At 45.1% G+C, this 21,305-nt stretch overlaps 1 long non-coding RNA gene across 1 annotated transcript; it reads right to left on the bottom strand.

Moving 5' to 3' along the window:
• Positions 1-302: 302 nt before the first annotated feature.
• Positions 303-20,566, bottom strand: LOC139565206 (uncharacterized). The gene is made up of 3 exons (XR_011672872.1): positions 20,175-20,566; positions 19,070-19,206; positions 303-1,914 (listed from the first exon to the last, which is right to left on the bottom strand). It is a non-coding gene; the product is annotated as an uncharacterized lncRNA (long non-coding RNA).
• Positions 20,567-21,305: the final 739 nt, after the last annotated feature.

Here is a 21,305-nt window from a genome sequence, read left to right as displayed (position 1 = left end):
ACTCGCGTCGGCCACGGAGAACGAGAGCCCACAGTCCTTGGGAGCGGGCCGTGTCAGTGGCACTGTGTTATCCTCAATTCGGGCGAAGGTGTTTAGCTTGTCCGGGAGCAAAACGTCGGTGTCCGCGACGTGGCTGGTTTTCTATTTGTAATCCGTGATTATCTGTAGACCCTGCAACATACATGAAGACACATAGGGGAAGACACAAAGGGGAGAAGCTGCTACCTGCTGCAGTTCATACACTACATAACCAGTCCAAAAATAATAGAATGTAAACTGACATAATAAACCAGCTACTCAAGTTAAAACATGTCAATCAGCTTTAATTCACCAAATAAATTAGCACGTACAGGAATTTGACTATGTGAAATGGTGCTACCACAAACACAATATACATAGATGCAAATCCACATACAGTGTGTACACTATGAGCACAATAAGCTACATTATAAATGATGCATGTGTAAAGGATGTCACGCTGCTTGCTTAGCGAGTACCACTTCCTCCAGTCGGCCCATACCTGGCGGAAACTCAGGACCTCTGCCTCACAAACACACGTCTCTCAAGCGTCTTAGCCAATCGCACCACCTCAAAAGCTAGTTAATAACAGGAGGAATGGACCCCCAAAAAAGGGGCCCAAAAAGGTGACCCTTTTTTTTGCACTTCCTGCAGCCAGTATTGCTCCAAATGCGCATCACTTGTTCACTTACAGCCAGTAGTCATCCAAAGCCCATCGGATCTAAACGTATCACATAGGTCACCTTTTTTGGATTCAAAACGGCGAATTTCGCCAAAAGGTGACTAGTGTCATCCCTGTAATAAGGCGACACAAACGGGACACTTAAGGCTGAGGATTAAGTTTCACACATCCCCATGTGCTACACATGTATGGTGCATCGTCTGTGGATGGGTGCATCGTCTGTGGATGAATAGTGCAAAGTCCACGGATGAGAGGTTAATCGTGAACCAGATGGGCGGTTGGTGAGTGCCACGGCATAGGGGAAGAAACTGTTCAGGTGCCTGGAGGTTTTGCTTGTGATTGACCTGAACCGTTTGCCAGATGGGACTTTTTGGAAGAGGGTGTGAAAGGGGGTCGGGCATGAAGGGGTTATGCAGGACCTCGATGGAGGGAAGGTGGTAGCCAATGACCCTCTCAGCAGACCGGACAATCCGTTGCAGTGATCGAGGAAGTGAGGATGGACTCGATGATGGTTGCATTCAAAGGAGGACAAAACAACACCATGCATTCACCAAACATTGCACTGAGGGAAACAGAGTTGTTTACAATAATTGTCTGATTGGGAACTACTATTGTCTATCAATTGTAGAATCTAAAATTATTTCAATTTGGCATGGGAAGTTTTATTGAATATACACTGCTCAAAAAAATAAAGGGAACACTTAAACAACACAATGTAACTCCAAGTCATTCACACTTCTGTGAAATCAAACTGTCCACTTAGGAAGCAACACTGATTGACAATAAATTTCACATGCTGTTGTGCAAATGGAATAGACAAAAGGTGGAAATTATAGGCAATTAGCAATAAAGTAGTGATTCCGCAGGTGGTGACCACAGACCACTTCTCAGTTCCTATGCTTCCTGGCTGATGTTTTGGTCACTTTTGAATGCTGGCGGTGCTTTCACTCTAGTGGTAGCATGAGACGGAGTCTACAACCCACACAAGTGGCTCAGGTAGTGCAGCTCATCCAGGATGGCACATCAATGCGAGCTGTGGCAAGAAGGTTTGCTGTGTCTGTCAGCGTAGTGTCCAGAGCATGGAGGCGCTACCAGGAGACAGGCAGTACATCAGGAGACGTGGAGGAGGCCGTAGGAGGGCAACAACCCAGCAGCAGGACCGCTACCTCCGCCTTTGTGCAAGGAGGAGCACAGCCAGAGCCCTGCAAAATGACCTCCAGCAGGCCACAAATGTGCATTAAAATGTGTTAACAAATTAGTGATGGACCGATCACATTTTTTGCCGATACCGATATCCAATATTTTCCTTGCCCAAAAAAACGATACCGATAACCGATATTTAAAATTTTAGCGGCCTTTTAAGCATTCTAGTGCAGTTAAATAATTAACACACATACACACGGATGCAGCGGTCTAAGGCAATGCATCTCAGTGCAAGAGGCGTCACTACAGTACCTGGTTCGAAACCAGGCTGTATCACACCCGGACGTGATTGGGAGTCCCATAGGGCAGCGCACAATTGGCCGGTGTAGGCCGTCATTGTAAAAAATAGTTTGTTCTTAACTGACTTACCTAGTTAAATAAAGGTTTAAAAAATTGTTTAAATAGCCAACCAAACTTTTGGGAAAAAATTGTGTTTGACCAGATACAATGCTATTTTACAGTGAACAAACTGACAAACTTTCAGCATGCTTATAGGGAAGGACATTCAACAAGCACAGCACTTACACAAATGACTGATGATTCGCTGAGAGAAATTGATGATAAAAAGAATGTGGGGGCTGTTTTGTTAGACTTCAGTGTGGCTTTTCACATTATCGATCATAGTCTGCTGCTGGAAAAACGTATGTGTTATGGCTTTACACCCCCTGCTATATTGTGGATAAAGAGTTACCTGTCTAACAGAACGTGTTCTTTAATGGAAGCCACTATAACATAATCCAGGTAGAATCAAGAATTCCCCAAGTCATCTCTCTAGGCCCATTACTTTTTTCAAATGTTTACTAATGACATGCCACTGGCTTTGAGTCAACACTATACATGTCAGCTACTACAGTGTGTGTGTGAAATCACTGCAACACTTAACAAAGAGCTGCAGTTAGTTTCAGAGTGGGTGGCAAGGAATAAGTGAGTCCTAAATATTTCTAAAACTAAAAACATTGTATTTGGGACAAATCATTCACTAAACCTCAACTAAATCTTGAAAGAAATAATGTGGAAATTGAGCTAGTTGACGTGACTAAACTGCTTGGATTAACCCCGGATTATGAACTGTCATGGTAAAAACATATGGATACAACAGTAGCTAAGATTGTTACGGCTGTCCTCTTCCTCCTCCTCGGACGAGGAGAGGGGAGAAGGATCGGTGGACCAATACGCAGCGAGGTAATTAGACATAAATGATATTTATTGAAACACGAAATACGAAAACACTTGGAAATTACAAAATAACAAACACGACGTAGACAGACCTGAACATGGAACTTACATAACTACACGCAGAACTCACGAACAGGAACAGACTACATCAAACGAACGAACAGCCAAGACAGTCCCGTGTGGTGCACATACACAGACACGAAAGACACAGGAGACAACCACCCACAAACAAACAGTGTGAAAACACCTACCTTAATATGGCTCTCAATCAGAGGAAATGAAAACCACCTGCCTCTAATTGAGAGCCATATCAGGTCACCCTTAAACCAACATAGAAACAGAAAACATAGACTGCCCACCCAAACTCACGTCCTGACCAGCTAACACATACACAAACTAACAGAAAACAGGTCAGGAACGTGACATAACCCCCCCCTCAAGGTGCGTACTCCGAACGCACCACCAAAAGTCTAGGGGAGGGTCTGGGTGGGCATCTGACCACGGTGGTGGCTCCGGCTCCGGACGCTGTCCCCATCCCACCATAATAAATCCCCGCTTCTGTGTCTTCCTCAAGGTGGCGACCCTCGCCACCGACCTTGGACTGGGAACCCTAGACATGGGTCCCGCTGGATTTAGGGGCCGCCCCGGACTGAGGGACGGCAGCTCCGGACTGAGGGACAACACCGGACTGGCTGGCGGATCCTGGCTGGCTGGCTCTGGCGGATCCTGGCTGGATGACGGCTCTGGCTGGTCATGGCTCGCTGACGGCTCTGGCTGGTCATGGCTCGCTGACGGCTCTGGCTGGTCATGGCTGGACGGCTCTGGCTGGTCCTGGCTGGACGGCTCTGGCTGGTCCTGGCTGGACGGCTCTGGCTGGTCCTGGCTGGACGGCTCTGAAGGCTGGTCCTGGCTGGACGGCTCTGAAGGCTGGTCCTGGCTGGACGGCTCTGAAGGCTGGTCCTGGCTGGACGGCTCTGAAGGCTGGTCCTGGCTGGACGGCTCTGAAGGCTGGTCCTGGCTGGACGGCTCTGAAGGCTGATCCGGTCTGGCGGAAGGCTCTGGCTGATCCGGTCTGGCGGAAGGCTCTGGCTGATCCGGTCTGGCGGAAGGCTCTGGCTGATCCGGTCTGGCGGAAGGCTCTGGCTGATCCGGTCTGGCGGAAGGCTCTGGCTGATCCTGTCTGGCGGAAGGCTCTGGCTGATCCTGTCTGGCGGAAGGCTCTGGCGGCTCCTGTCTGGCGGACGGCTCTAGCGGCTCCTGTCTGGCGGACGGCTCTAGCGGCCCCTGTCTGGCGGACGGCTCTAGCGGCTCCTGTCTGGCGGACGGCTCTAGCGGCTCCTGTCTGGCGGACGGCTCTAGCGGCTCCTGTCTGGCGGACGGCTCTGTAGGCTCTTGGCAGACGGGCGGCTTTGCAGGCTCATGGCAGACGGGCGGCTTTGCAGGCTCATGGCAGACGGGCAGTTCAGGCGCCATTGGGCAGACGGGCAGTTCAGGCGCCATTGGGCAGACGGGCAGTTCAGGCGCCATTGGGCAGACGGGCAGTTCAGGCGCCATTGGGCAGACGGGCAGTTCAGGCGCCGCTGGGCAGACGGGCAGTTCAGGCGCCGCTGGGCAGACGGGCAGTTCAGGCGCCGCTGGGCAGACGGGCAGTTCAGGCGCCGCTGGGCAGACGGGCAGTTCAGGCGCCGCTGGGCAGACGGCAGACTCTGGCCGGCTGAGACGCACTGTAGGCCTGGTGCGTGGTATAGGCACTGGCTGCGCTGGAGAGGAGGAAAGCTCTGACAGCGCTGGACAGGTGGGAGCAGCTGGAGAGAGAACCCGGAGAGACAGCCTGGTGCGGGGGGCTGCCACCGGTGGACTGGTACTTGGAGGTGGCACCGGGTATACCGGACCGTGAAGGAGGACACGTGCTCTTGAGCACCAAGCCTCCCCAACCTTACCAGGTTGAATGGTCCCCGTAGCCCTGCCAGTGCGGCGAGGTGGAATAACCCGCACTGGGCTATGCAGGCGAACCGGGGACACCACCTGTAAGGCTGGTGCCATGTACGCCGGCCCGAGGAGACGTACTGGAGGCCAGATACGTTGGGCCGGCTTCATGACATCCGGCTCGATGCCCAACCTAGCCCTCCCAGTGCGGCAAGGTGGAATAGCCCGCACTGGGCTAAGCACGCGTACTGGGGACACCGTGCGCTTTACCGCATAACACGGTGTCTGACCAGTACGACGCCCTCTCACTCCACGGTAAGCACGGGGAGTTGGCTCAGGTATCCTACCCGGCTTTGCCACACTCCTCGTGTGCCCCCCCCAAGAAATGTTTGGGTCTGACTCTCGGGCTCCCAACCGCGTCGCCGCGCTGCCTCCTCATACCAGCGCCTCTCTGCCTTCGCTGCCTCCAGCTCCGCCTTGGGACGGCGATATTCCCCTGGCTGAGCCCAGGGTCCTTTGCCGTCCAGGATCTCCTCCCATGTCCATGAGTCCTGGTTGCTCTGTTGAGCTCTCCCCCGCCGCTTGGTCCTAGTTAGGTGGGTGATTCTGTTACGGCTGTCCTCTTCCTCCTCCTCCTCGGACGAGGAGAGGAGAGAAGGATCGGTGGACCAATACGCAGCGAGGTAATTAGACATAAATGATATTTATTGAAACACGAAGACGAAATACGAAAACACTTGGAAATTACAAAATAACAAACACGACGTAGACAGACCTGAACATGGAACTTACATAACTACACGCAGAACTCACGAACAGGAACAGACTACATCAAACGAACGAACAGCCAAGACAGTCCCGTGTGGTGCACATACACAGACACGAAAGACACAGGAGACAACCACCCACAAACAAACAGTGTGAAAACACCTACCTTAATATGGCTCTCAATCAGAGGAAATGAAAACCACCTGCCTCTAATTGAGAGCCATATCAGGTCACCCTTAAACCAACATAGAAACAGAAAACATAGACTGCCCACCCAAACTCACGTCCTGACCAGCTAACACATACACAAACTAACAGAAAACAGGTCAGGAACGTGACAAAGATGGGAGGAAGTATGTTCATAATAAAGCGCTACTCTACCTTCTTAACAGCACTATCAACAAGGCAGGTCCTACAGGCCCTAGTTTTGTCGCACCTGAACTACTGTTCACTCGTGTGGTCAGGTTCCACAAAAGGGATTTAGGAAAATTGCAATTGGCTCAGAACAGGGCAGCACGGCTGGCCTTGGATGTACACAGAGAGCTAATATTAATAATATGCATGTCAATCTCTCCTGGCTCAAAGTGGAGGAGAGATTGACTTTGTCACTATTTGTATTTATGAGAGGTATTGACATGTTTAATGCACCGAGCTGTCTGTTTGAACTACTGGCGCACAGCTCGGACAGCCATGTGTCATGACGTTGGGTTGGGGGTAGGTTTACGACAGTCATAAATACCTCTTTCCCCCTTTTTCTCTCTCCCCACTATAACTGATGTGACATAAGGAAACCCATGGGTTAACATAGAGATTCTGGGTAACATCAGAAGTTGGGGGGAAATGAACTATATTCTGGCAATCCAACCAACTGAACATATGCGGTGGTACTTAAGGTATATTATGTCAGTTCGGTTGCCCGCTGACACATTCTCATCAATGATAGAATGACAAACTCTACTGTGAAAAGTCTAAACGTCAGAGGTATCGGATTCACATGGAATTGTTGTTTAATTCAAATGTTTGAATATGAGATTATTTGTGAAGAGATGAAATGTAATTTTAGCTTCCAAATGAGAGATCTGTGCTTTCATAAGTTTTCCTCTGCTCAACCAGGGGCCCGCCCCTGTGAAGAGACCTGGGTAATAGACTTTTCAGACACACCCCTCTCCTCCACTATAAAAGCCATTTTCCCAGAAGGTAACATCCTGTTCCAGGTACATTTTGGATGACGATCCGATGTCAAGATGGTTCAGACAATAACTACAGAACTAGGCCAACATCAGCATGGACTTTGATTGTGAATGGTATGAACTTTGAACTCGTGTTCACTACAGAAGTGATATCTCCTAGCCGTTGAGTTGGCAACAGCTGCTACAAACGCAGGTTAGGAAGGACACTCCGGGTATCCCGTCTTCCACACACAACGGTACTACAAAGTATCCCGTGACTACCAGAGACCAGAGACATCCTCCAAAGGACAGAGGACTCGGGTTGGCGATACGGTCTTCCATCTACCACCAACCTACTGAAGTGCAGCTCAGAGTAAATATGTATTGCATTTTCTTTCTTAAATGGGCGGTAATTTAGAATGCATAAGATACGATATTTACGAGAGCACAGCTCGCCTATGTTCCGAATCTCCCGCTCTTTCACTAAAATCCCGCCCCTTCTCTTTGTGTAACAAGCTGTCATATCTATTCCGCCCGCTAGGGACGTTTTCTGTATGACGTAATTTGTGATCAAGTTATGATTTAATTGTATATGTGTGATTCTGTGTGATTAGTTAGGTATTTAGTAAATAAATAATTAAACCCAATTTTGTATTGCTGATTCAACTTGTTAGCCAGGATTCTTGCAGACAATCAAGGACTTACAACCTTCAGATGAGACTGAATAAAATGACGATTAATGTGACTGTTATTTAGTAAAATATTACAAAATCTTTAAGAGTTTATTCGAAAGATAACAGCTCTATAAATATTCTTTCGTGGTGTCCCTCTCTAGTTAATTAATATTTACATGATTAGTTCAATCAGGTAATATTGATACCGGAGAAATTATTTTATAGAATAGCATGTCATAGCAATCAATCTGGCATAGTCAAAGACACGACATATTGGAGCCCCCTGCGTGGAGTCTAAGATAGAATGAGGCTTTCATTTTGATTCAGCCTGTATAAAATTTAAAAGCAGATTCCATAATATACCAAATTTACTATACACATTTTTGGAGTGATAGACGAGCATTTTCGGTTGTGTGTGCTGTAGATTCCCCGCTCCACGTTGTTCTCTGACGTAGTCAGTGGACAACGTAAGCGAATACATTTCTTGTAGGCTGAAAAAGCTAATTTATAGAAATCTGAGAAATAGTGCGTTTGGCGAAACGCAGGGCTATTTCTGCCTGACGCGTCTCATACGCGGGTAGGGCAGGTCATTATTAATTTCTCGAGCGAGGACAAAGGGCCAGCCGATTGAAATTCAGGAGATATCGTGACCAGCGATAATTATCTCTCTCTCGCGAAGAGAACACGGTGCGTTTCATGTTTGCCGCGTGTTCCGGTTAAAACATCGTCAAAAAAAACGCCGAAAAGGGTTTGAACATAATACGTTATTAGTAAAACCTTTCCCTTGCCAAGGGAATCCTACGTGCTACAACTCCAAACTAGGAGGGTTAGCTGGCACGAGGTGCTAAAGCTAACAAGGAAAAATAGCATTTTTTTCCCCTGGTGCCACGCTGAAATTCCTCCGCCTCGCGGAACGGAAGTCCCGCACGCGGGTAGTTCCGTTTGTTTTCAGCGGGTTAAATCATTGGCCGCTGAAGTGTGCCCAGAATGTTCGTTCATGAAGAATTATTCAGGTCACACTCAAGTCATTACTTATGATTTCCAGACGAATATCAATGTCTTATCCTATTGAACTAAAAAGTGTAACTCTGGCCATTTACATTCTGAAATAGATATTTTAAATAATATCCAAATTGTTGAGTTCTCTAAATAAGACATTGCAAACTTTTTCCAAACTAACCTAGATTAAGCACTTCTCAGGTTAATTAAAGTTTAATTCACAAATTGCCTATACAGGTTTGATTTATCATTAAATTGATCAATCAGTAAAATTTGGGTTTTTCAGAACCCATTCAATAATCCAGTATTGACAGAAGCCCCGCCCAGCGGGAATCCCATGTGGTTTCGGCCTTAGGGAGAAGTGCCACAGTGTTGAATGTTCCAAACATTTGGTCTCTGTTTACACTTATGATATCCAATCAACAGAGATTGTATGGATTATCGTCTCATTCAATTTAATAAGTTAAATTGTTGAACATAATTTAATGTTCTTCCAATCAAATGAGACACTTTTAAACTTCTCACATTAACCTAGATGAAGCCACATCTCATGTTAATTAAAGTTTAATACCCAGAGCCTACACAGGTAGGATTAATCATTGGCATTGATTAATTGATTCAATTTGCTTTTGCAAATTCATTCACGTCCAACTCCCACATTACTGGTACAGTACTGGTAGTTTGTCAACATCTATAAATAGATTAAACTTGTCTTTGCAGCTTCCAATTAATTCCAAATCCAAACTTTGAATAAACTTAGTGAATAATTTTCCTCAAAATTTTTCTAATAATGTGCAAGCTATCAAAGGAGGTGGTCACCACTCCTCCGCTAAGTAGTGAACCTCCACCCATAAAAGGATTGATCTCTGACCTCAGCAGCGATACCAACCCTAATTATGCCATTAGTGAAAAAACAGCCGAAATTGCGAACGCTCTCCAAAATCAACCATCAAACGCAGGCTTTGTGACGGTTCTCCCCACTTTTGCACTGATGTATCGCCATAAAAATGTGGCATCGGTTCAATACCACCGTGCACAGCTGAAGCACGTGCCAGTCATGGCTAGCATTAGGGTACAGGTGGAGAGAACTGAGCCACTATTGACAAAAGCAGGAAATGAAAACATTCTGCTAGTCGAGGAACTGCGTTTGAAATCTGAACAATTGAAAGCAATTGCAAATACTTATGACGATGAACGAGCACAAACTCTTCAACAAAATCGTCGTCTCCAGGAACAACTCGATTTAGCCAAAACTAAATACGAGGTGGTCCACTCCAAACTAGATAAATCTGTTGAGTTATCTACCAATAGGAGCGCGCAATTTGATAACATGCAGGCAGTTTTGTTGAACGTTACTCAGAGTAACACGGCGCTACTCAAAATTCTGCAGACCAAAGACGATCAGTTGATGAACACAATGACGAAGTTGGATGACAAATCAGCAGAACTCATTGAAGTCGCTGACCAAATGAATGATGAGAGAACTCGGGTGATGAAGATGGAAATCTTGATTTCTAAACAAGCGGAAGAAATCTCATCACTGAATCTCTCGCTCCGTACTCAAGACCTCTATCTGCAAGCCATGACAGATAAGTTTGAGACTGAAAAGAGCAAGTGCGACACTCACGTGTCCAAAATCAGTACTCTAAGCGCTCAAGTGGACTCTGCAATGCAGCAGAATACCACCCTTAGGTACCATCTGGAGGAAGTCCAGAAGGGTCACGCTCTACAGCGTGACTATCCATCCAAGCAACCAGAGCCCGGTACTCAATGGAGTGAAGACGATAGGTTTCAGACATTGCCTCCGTCAGGTGTCCCCCAGTCTTCTCCGCTTGGCCATTCGGCACTGAGTAATATGGCGCCTCTTGGCCAACAAAGCCAAAGCTTGGCTTCTCCTCTTGGCCTTTTGGCCCCACTTTCCCCACAGGATAAAGCCCACCCTCTCCGCCCGCTTGACGCGGAATACCTTGACAAACTCGTCAAGTATTTCCCCACCTTTGACCCCGTTCCAGGTCAGCCAAACGATACTGAGACGTTCCTAGCTGACATAGAGGACGCGTTGGATGGCTACCCGAACGCTACGGGTTCTGACAGGGTTTACCTGTTGAAGCGAACGTCGAATAGACACGTGACAAGGTTCATTCGCCTACAACAGCAACACGTGCTAAATGACTACGCTAAACTTGCCACAGCTTTGAAATTAGAATTCAGTGGTTCTGCAACTCGCAAACACGATAGCTCACTGGCTAACACGGTCAAACAAGCTCGGAATGAGCACCCACAATCTTACTATCATAGGCTTCGTTCAGCTTACTTTGGCCTACTCACTGAAACAGGCATGGAAGACCTGTTACCATTTAAACAAATGTTCCTGTCGAACATGTATCCCACCTTCATTACCTACTTGGGCACTGCAGCCCACATTGGCTTGCCTATCTTACAACTCAGAGAGCTTGCAAGCACAGCTTTTGAGGCATCAAAAGCTCGCAACGCCAAGAGCCCTGACCACTCGGTTTTGAAGTTTGACCAGGAGCACTCACTCCAGTCAGAGGGTGCATTATCAGGTATTGGAGCGTTAAGAAATGACGCACAACAACAGTTTCTACCACGAAACCATGATTCCAATAACCTCCGCGGTCGAAATAACTGTAAAGCACGTCGCCATCAAAACGACCACCGCTACAATCGACCTGTTCACTACGTTCCTGCACCCAACCCACACAAAGTGTCAGAGCACAAGGGTAACAAAGGGTTGAAGGATGATCAAAACGTAGACCAATGTTCTCCAGAAGTTCCACTACGCGAAGAACTAAAGCGAGAAACATTTGAGAAAAGGGTAAAAGATAAGTCACAAGGACTAGACAGGGAATTACCGGACTCCAGGTCCGCAGGAATTAACACCCATAGCAAGGACGTTAAAATTCAAATCCCTCCTGCTTTCACTCGAGACCCTATCCAGGGCCCGATTGACCAAGAAACAAGCCCACGGGCTTTGTTCATAAACTCTGATACAAAGGTTGCGAAGAAAAAGGTCAAACGCTTCGTTAAAGCCAAGCCCACTCAAAATCGTAAAAGTCAATCTGCTTCCACCTTGAACAGAATTGACACATCACGTTGTTGCGAAAGACCACTTCACTTCGTGGGGAATATGTCCACTAAACACGAATCTAAACGCCCGTACCTGGAAACAGTCCTGGAGGACTGCTTAACTTGTCATGCGCTAATTGATTCGGGTGCGACAATATCACTCATCTCTCAAACATTGTTTGATGATCTAAAAAGGGCTTTGAAGCCAACTAAACGTTGGTTAAAAGTGGAACGATGCGACACTACACTTCGAGGGGTCACTCAGACTACCTCGCCTCTCACATTGAGCGTCATGCTGAAACTACACTTCAAGGACATATCGCTCGTCCACCCTGTGTATGTTACTAGCCTCGAAACTGTACCCCTGCTACTCGGAGCAGACTTGATGGATCGGTTACTCCCATTGATGGATTGGAAAACCAACCAGGTATGGTCACAGGCTACCGTGCCTTCGCCACCGACCACACTGTCTTTCCCTAACGCTAGCTGCAACGCAGTCAGTCACGAGGGGTATCTGTCGGAAGCACCCCTTGGGAAAAATACATTTAAAACCCACTTGGTGCAGAATCCGATCCAAGGAGATATTACGATATCTCAACACATTCCATCAGCCAATCTGATTGACAATTCTTTTCACGTTTTCGAGCCAGCTGTCTCTGTGAATGAGCTACTTCCCTCCTCCTTGCAGTCATGCAATACGGTAGTTGAGATGAACTTGTCTTGCCCTTCGGACACTTCCGCAAGCACTGCGGCCGTCTCAGCAAGAAAAACATCGATGCGCAGAGTATACTCTGCTTCCGATGACACACCTTCCACTTTGTGGGGGACTGTCAACCCTTACAATGACACTAATGGCGTCAGTCCAGCAACTGACCCGATGATTCCCACTGGTGAAACACTTTGCGATATCACAGACCGATATCCTCGTCTCAGTTCGCAGGTACTGAAGAGGTTGCCACACGCGGTCGCGGTGGTGACTGACAGACCTCGACAGCCATTGAGGGTGTTGAAGCACAAACACCAGGAGATTTGGTTGAAAGGTTGCAGCCATTCTCATAATAACGCGGCCACTGACAACTCGTACATAGGGTCCGAACCTTTCGTTTGCGCCTCGGATACCAACACCACATGCTGGTGGGGGGGTCCCGAGACGCAAAGGGGGGGAATAGTAGCCCAGACCCATGATGAGCCTTATCGAGGCCGATGGGGGGGTCGAGACTACGGACAACACCATACGAGGCCGCCAGAGCATAAATCAAATCTAGTTGTAAACTCCCATTTGAGAACAGTGAGGAGCAGACAGGCCCCTAGACGGGGATTATCTTAGAACACATCTAAGATATTACTGAGGTGTACCACACTGGTCGTAAAGGAAGTCCAGTGGACTTGTCCACCTCCAAAATAAATGGCAACAATAATCATTCCTTGCCATGTGTAGTAGTCACTACAAGACAACTAGTAAAATGCTCTAATCATGTATTCCTGTAGGATAACATTTCAGAATAAATCGGTAGGACGACTGGACCCCTTGAGTACCAGTACCAATACCACAGTCAGCCCAGCAACACTCAGTAAGAGGATTAGTAACCTCACTTAAATTGCTTTTGATAACAGCGACTGAGTCTGAGTCACTCAGAGTGCAGCGCGGGGAAGGGAATCTCCATTGCACTCTTCCAATGGTTACACACGCCACTAATAAATAGAACCCTCCGTTCAGGAGAAAAGTTATTAGAAGTCAGGAACCACGATCACACCACGTACGACTGGTCTAATACTTAAAGTACTTCCGTCATGAGGTTAGCTCCTCCGTGGATAACATAGCTATGAAGAATACTTCTCCATACCTACTGCCACTACAATAGTGGAAGACAGTGACTGGTAGTAAAACCACTACAGACCCCCTCGACACCAATTCTGACTGACCTCCAGGCATTGACCTGAAAATTACCTGACTACGTCAGACTCATTCTGAACAAGTTGTAATCTGCCAGGATACTTGGTTTCCTTCCCTTGACATGTGTGCTTGCGTACGCATAAACGCACATGTACAACGGAACATCCAATTAGGATTTATGCTAGGATCACTTAAGGGTCCGAGCAAAATACCAGCCTTAGTAAAGTTAAACAGTTATTTTGAGGCCTTTAACTCTACAGCTACAGCACTCACCAGTTTTCTTCTCAGAAGTCCATAGGTCAATCCCTGTAGACTGCCCAAAACTAGTGCCTTACAGCTGTAGACGTATCATATAGTTATCAACTTAGGATAGTACCCTAACCAACACCCCGCAAATTAGAAGAGCCCTAGATATGACATTAGACAATGCCATGATAGGGTCATTTTGCCAAGACCATGGACGTAGATAGAATACAGTCCAATTAGATGGTTAAGGTGGCATAACTATATTTTGTTTTGTTTATGCTTTCATTTCATTTTGTTTCATTTTCTTCGGCATGTAGAAAGTGATAGAGCCATAAACAACTTCCCCATACAACCATCAGTTAGTGCCACAACGCCGCTCATTTGGGAGGAAATGTAATGACATATTTCATGAGTGTGTGTGCGTTGTTAACATCTGCCTAAGTTACTGCCCAGATCTTCCAGTCTGGACGACCAGACGACGGGTCCGGAACGGCGATCCCAATCCGGACCTCCGCTGCCCAGCCATGGAGCAGACTTCTTCATTTGCAGACACCCTACCCGGGTCAACCACACCAGAGGGGGGACTGCAACAGCGATCACCAACTGGACATCTGCTGTCCAGCCATGGAGCAGACTTCTTCATTTGCAGACACCCTACCCGGGTCGACCACACCAGAGGGGGGACTGCAACAGCGATCACCAACTGGACATCTGCTGTCCAGCCATGGAGCAGACTTCTTCATTTGCAGACACCCTACCCGGGTCGACCACACCAGAGGGGGGACTGCCACAGCGATCACCAACTGGACATCTGCTGTCCAGCCATGGAGCAGACTTCTTCATTCGCAGAAACCCTACCTGGGTCGACCACCAGATGGGGACCACAACGATGGTCCACAACCAGAACAACCCACGGTCATTTGTATGTTGGTTTGCAACATGCAGGTTAATCGCAAGATTGAACCCAACATGGGGGGACTGTCATGACGTTGGGTTGGGGGTAGGTTTACGACAGTCATAAATACCTCTTTCCCCCTTTTTCTCTCTCCCCACTATAACTGATGTGACATAAGGAAACCCATGGGTTAACATAGAGATTCTGGGTAACATCAGAAGTTGGGGGGAAATGAACTATATTCTGGCAATCCAACCAACTGAACATATGCGGTGGTACTTAAGGTATATTATGTCAGTTCGGTTGCCCGCTGACACATTCTCATCAATGATAGAATGACAAACTCTACTGTGAAAAGTCTAAACGTCAGAGGTATCGGATTCACATGGAATTGTTGTTTAATTCAAATGTTTGAATATGAGATTATTTGTGAAGAGATGAAATGTAATTTTAGCTTCCAAATGAGAGATCTGTGCTTTCATAAGTTTTCCTCTGCTCAACCAGGGGCCCGCCCCTGTGAAGAGACCTGGGTAATAGACTTTTCAGACACACCCCTCTCCTCCACTATAAAAGCCATTTTCCCAGAAGGTAACATCCTGTTCCAGGTACATTTTGGATGACGATCCGATGTCAAGATGGTTCAGACAATAACTACAGAACTAGGCCAACATCAGCATGGACTTTGATTGTGAATGGTATGAACTTTGAACTCGTGTTCACTACAGAAGTGATATCTCCTAGCCGTTGAGTTGGCAACAGCTGCTACAAACGCAGGTTAGGAAGGACACTCCGGGTATCCCGTCTTCCACACACAACGGTACTACAAAGTATCCCGTGACTACCAGAGACCAGAGACATCCTCCAAAGGACAGAGGACTCGGGTTGGCGATACGGTCTTCCATCTACCACCAACCTACTGAAGCGCAGCTCAGAGTAAATATGTATTGCATTTTCTTTCTTAAATGGGCGGTAATTTAGAATGCATAAGATACGATATTTACGAGAGCACAGCTCGCCTATGTTCCGAATCTCCCGCTCTTTCACTAAAATCCCGCCCCTTCTCTTTGTGTAACAAGCTGTCATATCTATTCCGCCCGCTAGGGACGTTTTCTGTATGACGTAATTTGTGATCAAGTTATGATTTAATTGTATATGTGTGATTCTGTGTGATTAGTTAGGTATTTAGTAAATAAATAATTAAACCCAATTTTGTATTGCTGATTCAACTTGTTAGCCAGGATTCTTGCAGACAATCAAGGACTTACAACCTTCAGATGAGACTGAATAAAATGACGATTAATGTGACTGTTATTTAGTAAAATATTACAAAATCTTTAAGAGTTTATTCGAAAGATAACAGCTCTATAAATATTCTTTCGTGGTGTCCCTCTCTAGTTAATTAATATTTACATGATTAGTTCAATCAGGTAATATTGATACCGGAGAAATTATTTTATAGAATAGCATGTCATAGCAATCAATCTGGCATAGTCAAAGACACGACACATGTATACCCCACAAGACATGCCACTAGAGGTCTCTTCACAGTCCCCAAGTCCAGAACAGACTATCGGAGGAGCACAGTACTACATAGAGCCATGACTACATAGAACTCTATTCCACATCTAGTAACTGATGCAAGCAGTAAAATTAGATTTAAAAAAACTGATGAAAATACACCTTATGGAACAGCGGGGACTGTGAAGCAACACAAACACATGCATTCACACACGATAACATACACATTACGCACACACGTACACATGAATTTTGTACTGTAGATAGAGGTCGACCGATTAATCGGAATGGCCGATTAATTAGGGCCGATTTCAAGTTTTCATAACAATCAAAAATCTGTATTTTTGGACACAGATTTGGCCGATTAAAAAAAATAAAAATAAAAAACGTTTTAAATAATTACATTTTTTACACCTTTATTTAACTAGGCAAGTCAGTTAAGAACACATTCTTATTTTCAATGACGGCCTAGGAACGGTGGGTTAACTGCCTTGTTCAGGGGCAGAACGACAGATTTTTACCTTGTCAGCTCGGGGATTCGTTTTTGCAACCTTCCGGTTACTAGTCCAACGCTCTAACCACCTGCCTTACATTGCACTCCACGAGGAGCCTGCGTGGCAGGCTGACTACCTGTTACGTGAGGGCAGCAAGAAGCCAAGGTAAGTTGCTAGCTAGCATTAAACTTATAAAAAACAATCAGTCTTCACATAATCACTAGTTAACTACACATGGTTGGTGATATTACTAGTTTATCTAGCGTGCCCTGCGTTGCATATAATCGATGCGGTGCCTGTAAATTTCTCATCGAATCACAGCCTACTTCGCCAAACGGGTGATGATTTAGCACTGTCGTTGCACCAAACCTAACCATAAACATCAATGCCTTTCTTTAAAATCAATACACAAGTATATATTTTTAAACCTGCATATTTAGTTAATATTGCCTGCTAACATGAATTTCTTATAATTAGGGAAATTGTGTCACTTCTCTTGCGTTCCGTGCAAGCAGTCAGGGTATATGCAGCAGTTTGGGCCATCTGGCTCGTTGCAAACTGTGTTTAATCCATTTGTTCCTAACAAAGACCGTAATTAATTTGCCAGAATTGTACATAATTATGACATAACATTGAAGGTTGTACAATGTAACAGCAATATTTATACTTAGGGATGCCACCCGTTAGATAAAATACGGAACGGTTCCGTATTTCACTGAAAGAATAAACGTTGTGTTTTCGAAATGATAGTTTCCGGATTCGACCATATTAATGACCAAAGGCTCGTATTTACATTTACATTACATGGGTGATTGGTGGATGTCATGGTTACCTATTTCTGTGTGTTATGTTATAATTAAGTCTATGATTTGATATTTGATAGAGCAGTCTGACTGAGCGATGGTAGGCAGCAGCAGGCTCGTAAGCATTCATTCAAACAGCACTTTCGTGCGTTTGCCAGCAGCTCTTCGCAATGCTTCAAGCATTGAGCTGTTTATGACTTCAAGCCTATCAACTCCCGAGATTAGGCTGGTGTAACCGATGTGAAATGGCTAGCTAGTTAGCAGGGTGCGCGCTAATAGCATTTCAATCGGTGATGTCACTCGCTCTGAGACTTTGAGTAGTTGTTCCCCTTGGCTTTTGTGGAGCGATGGGTAACGATGCTTCGAGGGTGGCTGTTGTCGATGTGTTCCTGGTTCGAGCCCAGGTAGGGGCGAGGAGAGGGACGGAAGCTATACTGTTACTCTGGCAATACTAAAGTGCCTATAAGAACATCTAATAGTCAAAGGTATATGAAATACAAATGGTATAGAGAGAAATAGTCCTATAATTCCTAAAATAACTACAACCTAAAACTTCTTACCTGGGGAATATTGAAGACTCATGTTAAAAGGAACCACCAGCTTTCATATGTTCTCATGTTCTGAGCAAGGAACTTAAACATGAGCTTTTTTACATGGCACATATTGCACTTTTACTTTCTTCTCCAACACTTTGTTTTTGCATTATTTAAACCAAATTGAACATGTTTCATTATTTATTTGAGGCTAAATTGATTTTATTAATGTATTATATTAAGTTAAAATAAGTGTTCATTCAGTATTGTTGTAATTGTCATTATTACAAATAAATACATTTTAATTTATTTATTATATATATACATATTTTTTTAAATTGTCCGATTAATCGGTATCCGCTTTTTTTTGGATAATCGGTATCGGCGTTGAAAAATCATAATCGGTCAACCTCTAGTAGATATGTGGTAAAAATCTGTTGTTCTGCCCCTGAACAAGGCAGTTAACCCACTGTTCATTGTAAACTGACTGGCCTAGTTAAATGAAAGGTTAAATAAAAAAGTATATATAAAATAGAATGTGGTAGTGGTGGAGTAGGGGCCTGAGGGCACACAGTGTGTTGTGAAATCTGTGAATGTACCATAATGTTTTTAAAAATGTATAAGGAAGAGTTGCTGCATTGGTAGCAGCTAATGGGGATCCATAATAAATACAAATACTCTGAAACTGTGGAATTTTCCTGTACCAATCCACACCACTTGTCAGTCAGCATGGCTCAGTATTGAACAGCCTGCTGTCATTTCATGCCCAACCCACTTCGTGGAGAGCTATTGTTTAGCAATGACTATCACATACATTCAGTATAGAACCATATTTCTAACCAATAGACAGCAGCTGGTCATCATCCTCTCTATGTGACAAATGTCCTATGCACAATGCCTTCATACAGCGTCAAAGAGATTTGAGGAACTCTCAGTACCACTAATGATTAAGTTAAATGGGTGATTGGTGGATGTCATGGTTACCTGCAGGGAGTCTCCGGAGTGCTGTGCATACAGGAGAGCCAAGGTAACCTACTTGGAACAGAATGGGCTCCTGTATCTCCCGTCTCTGTCAGCTGAGCTGAGAACAACTTCACCACCACATTTTGGTGACAGTGGACCTACATGGAAAGAGGGATGGAGAGAGAGAAATAGTTTAAGGTCAATCTCATTTATTGTAACTGCACAAAAAAGTGAAAGTTACAAATCTTTATTTCAATCAGATTGTATATCTCAAATTATGCAGTTAGCAGATTACAATAATGGCTATTATTTGATTAAGAGCCTGACCTCTCTTGGCTACCCATCCTCAAATCACTGACCTCTTCCCCTGTCGGTTCTCACCCCTCTTCTGCCACCCCGTCATGCTGGTCTTCCAAGTCCTCCTTTACTAAACCCCTACTCAACTTAGGTACAAAGCTCTTAGTTAAACCAGAGACAGTATATTAAACTAAACCACATGGTTAAACGTTAGCTAGCTAGCTAACAGTTAGCTAACGTTACCTGCTTTAATAACAGACGACCAAATAACTACTTACTTCACTTTCAATATTGAAATCATAGTTGATTAGCTAGTACCTCTACTGAAAAACTATTGAATTTGTCTCTTCATTATTGTCAGCCATCGTTCATCTTTCACTGTCCCCTTTTACCTCTATGGTCAAAAATCTGGTTAGAGAGTAGTCGATCCGTGATTGGTCCAACAACCTGACCAAGTGGATTTTAGTAGACTGCTACAGCACAGGCTATGTTCATTTGGTGGGTATAATTTGTGGAACGTTCCAATAGGAATCTGTTCCAAAAACTTCGTAAAGTACAAGATTTCCAACAAACAACGCATACAAAGTAGCACGATCAATTCACCTAACTAACTACCTGCCGAATAGGCATCAACTCACCGCGTAGTTTATTATTAATGTTTGGCCATAGGCTACCAGAGTGAGGACAGACATTTTTCGGAATAAACGTTGTGAGTGAAATACTTAATGAAATAGCCCACTCCCTACCCGGTATCGTATTTGTCCACTATACAACTTTGAATGCGTTGTTTGTTGGATTCCTGTTGGAATGTTCCACAAATTATACTCACCCTGTTCATTGGCTAGAATTTCCACCTGTTATAAAATGATATTAAGCAGTAGCGAGAGCAAAATGGATTTTGGAGAGCAAACTGGAAAGTTGGTGTGAGAGGGAGAAAAGACATCCGTGTAGGAACGTGGCGTATTTCTGAGTGCAGTCATTTCTGACTCTTGACATGTAGGTATTTCTTCAGGCGAACAAAAATATCTGCTCTGTTATTAATTTACTACATGCATAAATGTAAGAAATTGTAATAGATACTGGTAACTTGTTTTAACAACTTCTCAACACTAGCTATACTTGACACAACATGCACCCATCCCCCACTATACCCCCACTCTTCGTACCCTTATAATAACCACAGACCCACACACACTCCCCTCCCCCATGAACAGGCCCCTGTTAAAACAAGCGCACATGCATTCTGCTCGAGGATGAGATTCTAAGACAAAGAACTGTGTGAAGGGCCAATGGAACGTCGACATCAGGCCCGGACAGGACTACCCACGACCCAGATCGACCAATCGGAAGGCCAGACTACAAGATCAACCTACTTTACTTGTTGCATATATAACCAGCACAAACTGCTTAGAGGTCTCTTTTCCGACGATTCCATACGAGTCAGACAGAAGGGGCCGTGCTGCACGATTTCTCAGATATCTTCACATCCGAATAAACTGTCTTATTATATACCGATCCACCCTGTCCAGCGTCTTGACTTGGTCTCATTTCTCTAGTAACGAATCATCAACAAAACTTGGTAAGTAGAGGATGGTTAGACACCTTTGAATTCGGTCCATAGAAAGTTGATGAGAGAAAAGACAAGTTTGAGACAGATTCCAGAAGGACGGGTGACCTGTCCGCAGGAGACATCGGGGATTCAACTCACCCAGGAAACTGATCTAAGAGCTCGAAAAATAAAGGTAAGCAGAGCCTGTTAAGTCAAAAATCTGCATATTGTATTATAGATTATAACTAAATTAAAGATCAGTGACTGGGCGTGAGTATGAATTTCTGTTAAATTTGTAAAAAAATAAATAAAATAAAAAACGTTAAAACAAAGGCATGGTGTAAGGATATCTGCGTTAAAAATCCCATTCCAAGTAGTCTGATGAACAGTGAGGAATTAAATGGATTTTGT

Source organism: Salvelinus alpinus, chromosome 36 (assembly GCF_045679555.1).
Source record: "Salvelinus alpinus chromosome 36, SLU_Salpinus.1, whole genome shotgun sequence".
NCBI lineage: Eukaryota > Metazoa > Chordata > Actinopteri > Salmoniformes > Salmonidae > Salvelinus > Salvelinus alpinus.
This window is presented reverse-complemented; position numbering and strand designations above follow the sequence as displayed.